A 5,677-nucleotide genomic window follows, 5' to 3' on the forward strand; every position below is an offset into this window, starting at 1 on the left:
ATATGGTGGATCTTTTTAGAAACTTTTCATTACTTTTAATTCAAGTACATAATGCCATCATTGTCAAGTGAAAAGATTGGAAACAAAATAAGACCAAAAGCTGCAAAAGGTTAAAGAAAACATTGGTTTTCAGAAAGTCTGGAGGACTAATGATCAAGTATGCTCCCAGGAAACATTGAAATTAAAGTGTGAAACTTCAGAAGATGGTGAAAAATGTACTTATTCAAAGTTACATAGAAAATAAATGGTTGGTTTAAAGTGTTTTCAGTCCAGAATTTGTCTGTGCAAGATGCCAACTTAGAAAACATGTCTCCTAATACAGGAAAACCTAAAGATGCTGGGAAAAAGTACCATTAAGAGTGATGAAAAGATTAAGATGAAGGCTTTTGCACTATGAAGCAAAAATCTGCCGTACAAAATTTGTAGAATAATAGTATTTTTTTCTGCAGGGTTTTACTAAAAAAAGAAAAACATTTTTAAAGACGGCCACAAGAATAAACTTCTAATTTTTGTTTTGTAAATCTGTTTGTCTTCCTGGCTGACGACATCATAGGAGGTTCAGGAAATTACCCTATCAGCTGTATTTAAAGACAGACCAGAAGTAATGAAGTTTGTGTGTTGAAATGCTTTCACCATTTGACCCCTAAGTGTACTTTTAAAATAAAAAGCCTGATATTTGTTTTTATCAGATTAATAATATTGAGCTAGCTGACACGAGAGCAAGCTGGCAGTTCAGGAACATTTTGCCAGTCTTCCTGTTTCTAGTAGAGGGAGAGAAAAGGAGAAAGAGGAGACAAAGAAGGCACAGCCATCCGGAGCTAAGCATCTGTAGAGGCTCGGTTGTTGCATTGTGAAGCCCGACATGGTGGGGAGGGATGAATCACGCACCCAGTGGGGATGGACGACCTGTCACGTTCTGTCAGGGTCACGGTGCCAACCCAGCCCAGAACCCACTTCCACTTAACCTCCATTTAGAAACGCTCATGACAGACCTCAACTGTTACCTCCCTGTGCTCAAAATGTGAGCATTAAAATGCATCACAATCCCGGACAAGACTTCAGCTAAAAGCATCTTCACTTTACTGCCTCTAAAGACTTGGACAAATAGAAAAACATCACATCTGCACTGCAAATGAAAAAGCTAGAGCAAGTTGTCTCACCTTTTATTTTGAAATTAATGTGCTCAATAAAATATTGCATATTAATTAAACCTTTTGCTCATTTAAAAGGCTTTTTTTTTACAGAGGGGGTGAATGAAACAATAAAGCAGATAGATCCTAAAAAGTGACATCTTTGTGTTTTTTGTGCAGTTAATGGGATTTACATCATCGGCTTTACAGCTTTTCCCCTAGCAGCTGTGTTATAGCTATAGTCGGTAATCCTGTTCAGAAACACATTTTGTTATAATGGGTGAAATGTCCATCCTGAAAGTAATCAATACATTATGTATTCAGAGAAAGAAGGTTAAAAAATGAGACCTCTGTGAAAGCTCCAGGCCTGTAAAAACTCTGACCAATCCTGTCATTCGGTAAAAAATGGAAATAACCAATCAGAAGCCTTCATGACACGCTCATGTAGCACCAATGTTCCTAGTTTGCGCTTGCTGTTCTAGTGTTTATGTAATTAGCTACATGATATTAGCTAGCCATGCTGGGGTTGTGTGAGTCTCACTTTTTTACACATACGGTCCTAAAAAGTCACAATGTGCAGCTAATGTTGCACATAGTTTGGGAGGAAAGGAAACTAAAATACTGACATATAATCAGACTGCAGTAAGAAACACTCCCTCTCATTTGGCTCAGGCAAAAGAATTGTAGCTAAACCTATTTATCTCGAATGAACATAGACGAACATGCAGGAGGTTTGCTTGCCTTTTTTGACATAATGTGATCCATCATCAGACGCTTTGTGCTCACAGAGGACAAATAAGAGATATTCTCTCAATTCTTTTTTATTTATCTTGCCAATAAGCGGCTACACAAGGCGAGGCAAGTTTATTTGAATAGCACATTTCAGCATTTAAAGTGCATTTATATGATGAAAACATCATAAAAGAAAACACATTAAAATACATTGCAGTGGTGTGAGTAAGTAAATATAATTTTGGGTACAAAATGCAGTTAATGACGTTTCAGTTAACAGTTTAACTACAACGGTTAAATTCAGCTCTAAAGAAATGAATTTTTAGCCTTGAGCTCAGTGTTGCAGCATTTTTGCAGTTTTCTGGGAGTTTGTTCCACATTAATGGAGCATAAAAACTAAATGCTGCTGCTCCGTGTTTTCATCTGTATACAGTACTCACTTCCTGTTTTTAAAGAAAGCCACAAAAAGCCTTTGTGGCTACAAAGACGCCATGTTGGAAAGAAAAAAAAAACTTACATGTATTTGTGTAGTAAAAGGCCAACATTTTTTCCTGGATGTGTATTTTTTTTGCCTTTCTTTCAATATCAACTGTTTCTCATCAACACAGTGAATTTTATTGACAGTTCCTTCTACTTGAAGCAACAAATCAGCAGCACAAAGAGCTGCTGTTGCCACACAAAAAGGATGCTCTGTGATCGGCAACGGCAGACCGCTGCACCAACATTGCCAAACAAGAAGCTCCTTTTCTTTTTCGTGGTCCTGCACGAAACCAAGATTATGAAGATTCTCTCTACTGCTGAGTGCAGCTGACATAATCCTACACTACACTTCAGTCCTCTAAAACTGCCTACAGCAACCATTTCCATATAACAGCAACACCCCCACTGCAGTTTGGTAATGTGTGAAAATCTTAAATTATGTAGTTTAACACCAAACTGCATAAAAAGTATCATAGACACAAATGAGGAGTGTGTTTTGTTTTTTTTACACAATCAGGACTAAGTAAAAGAATAAATGGTGCGCACTATGGAAAGGAGCTAGGCTGCTGTTATGTGCAATAGGTCACAAGCCTAGAAAGCTGCCATGGAGATAGCCTTGGGAGGAGATAATTAAAATAGTGGCCCCTATGGGAGGTCCCACCTGTTTCAAATGCAACAGCCCCATTGAGAGCCAGCAGTAAATTAATCACGTCCAACATGAAGGGAACACTGTGCAAACCGGGGCCTTACATTTTCAATCCCCTCTCTCAGGTTTCTCTTCAACACTTTCTGTTTTTCATCCGCAATTAAAAAAAAAAAAAAAACACTCAATACTGAACATGTAATGCATAAACATGGGCTATGGGAAATTATAAAAACACCATGGTTTCATTATATCTAAAATGAGTGTAGCATTGGGTTTATTTATTTAAAACAAAAAGAAGTCATATTTGAGTTCTAAAAGTGCTGTCTGGAAAATGTATTTGGATTTTGACGCACCGATGTAAGCAATCTACAATGCGGCGCTTTTAATCGCTCATTGAACAGAAACGCATCCCTTGTTGCAGTTGCCTCTTGAAGTTTCCCGTAGTTTCAAGGCCTCGACTGTCCATGTTTTTCCAACACAAGCAGATTTCTGTTGAACCTCATTTAAGGGATTTAAAATGGCAGGAAGGGAAAAGAAACCTGATACCATAAATAGTAGTGTTGAATATTTTTTGACTAATCCTGCAATCTTACATTATTTGCTTTTGTAGCCAGACTTTACTGTATTTAGTCAGTAGTCCTCCAACGTTTCTGACAGTCTTCTAATCTTTACTCAGGAATGCTTTTTGCTTGTTAAAACCACTCAACCAGGACTTATAAATCATTCAAGAACAAAAGTGCACCTAAACCCCTGGAGATGAACCAGTGTTTTGTAAAAGAGAAAATCATTGTTTGAAATCCTTTTGTTTATACTGGTTCTAAACTACATTACTTCTACTCTACCTTGCAAATAAATGTATTCATCCCCTTTGGATACATTACAACCTCAAGCTTAATTGTCTTTTGTTGGGATTTAATGGGCCAATACAAAGTTGCACAGAATCGTGAAAAATCAAACCTGCATTAGGAAGTATTCAGCCTTGATGAGTCACAATTTACCCCCATTTACAAAATGTCTAATGCAAAGTCAGATTAATCAAGGAGCTTCACTGAATATCACAGATTTAGATCTGGACTTTGGACTAATAAACTCTGGCTCAATGTTTAGGTTATTTGTCCTACTGATGCTCCACCTCAAGATTTTGTGTTTTTTACAGGTTTAACTTGAGGATTGCCATTTATTTAGATTCACCCATCATCCCTGTCATGATGTAGCCACTATAACTTTAGTTTTTAAATCACTTCTTAATACTCATATATTTGCTCTGCCTATTGACACCACTTGAGATTCCTATTTTTAGTCTGTTCTATTGTTTTGCCTGTTTCGCATGTGTTGTATGAGAGCTCTTACCCCTGTTTTTATGTTTCTTAGTACATTTATTTTGTGTTTTTTTATATGTATATAGCCCGTTAGCCCCGTGTGGTGTTTTAATGTGCGTTATAAAGAGTTGGCTTGGTTACAGTTGCATTAGATTGGATAATGTGTCACCACAGAGAGGGTGATTTCAGGATGATGTGCAGCACTCTGTCTCATCTGACCAGAGGACCCGGCCGAGTCCCCATCACGACTTGCGGGGAAAATCCCAAATTTGTATAAGCTTGACTAATAGCTGTATTATTTTATGACCTAACACATTTAAATTTACCCTAAACTTTATTCCTGACTTATCTGCTGATATATTTCATCTTCATGATGTGGTTCATTCACTTATGCTTTTCTAACAGACATCTGAGGCCTTCAAAGAACAGCTGTGGGCATATTGGGATTAATTTACACACAAGTGGAGTCTATTTACTAATTAGATGATAATTAAAGGTGGTTGGCCGCACTGGATGTTATTTAGGGGTATCAGAGGGTAGTAAATCAGAATGCTGATATATATATATATATATATATATATATATATATATATATATATATATATATATATATGAAGAGTTCATTTGGAAAAACAGATAACTCCGTTTTTAATAGATTTTCAAAAAAACATACTTTTTATCATTTAGTGAAGGTGATACCAGTCAAACTAAAGGTTGGTGAATTTGATCAAGTAAGTTTTTATAGTTTTTTTTTGGCTAAAAACGGAGTTATCTGTTTTTGCAAATGAACTCTTCATATTAGATAGATAGATAGATAGATAGATAGATAGATAGATAGATAGATAGATAGATAGATAGATAGATAGATAGATAGATAGATAGATAGATAGATAGATAGATAGATAGATAGATAGATAGATAGATAGATAGATAGATAGATAGGAGCTGGTTGTAAACTTTTTCAATCTCTGTTGTCGGTGTGAAGTGTAACAAAACAATGTCAGACATCAAGTGGTTTTGACAAAAAACTTTATTGATGTTATGACTTCTCGGGTTTGCCTTACAGTAGCTGTTTTGCTGCACGTGCATTCACACTGCAAAAGGCTCCAGTAGCAGCTCACACGCTTAAAGGCACCTACAACCATTTGTTTTGTACATGAAAACCAAAGAGGGCAGATATGCACACGCACGGTGAATAGCAAACCTCCTACATTAGTCACTTCATGACGTGATCATCTGAATGGACCTTACAAGGACATGTAACACCCAACTACTCTACGATCACTTAACCTAAATGTGTTTTTACACTGAATCCCTCAGGGAGTTTTGAAGGCATCGAAGGCCGCCTGTTTTTTTTGTTTGTTTTTTTG

This window comes from Fundulus heteroclitus, chromosome 19, assembly GCF_011125445.2.
Source record: "Fundulus heteroclitus isolate FHET01 chromosome 19, MU-UCD_Fhet_4.1, whole genome shotgun sequence".
NCBI classification, from domain to species: Eukaryota; Metazoa; Chordata; class Actinopteri; order Cyprinodontiformes; family Fundulidae; genus Fundulus; species Fundulus heteroclitus.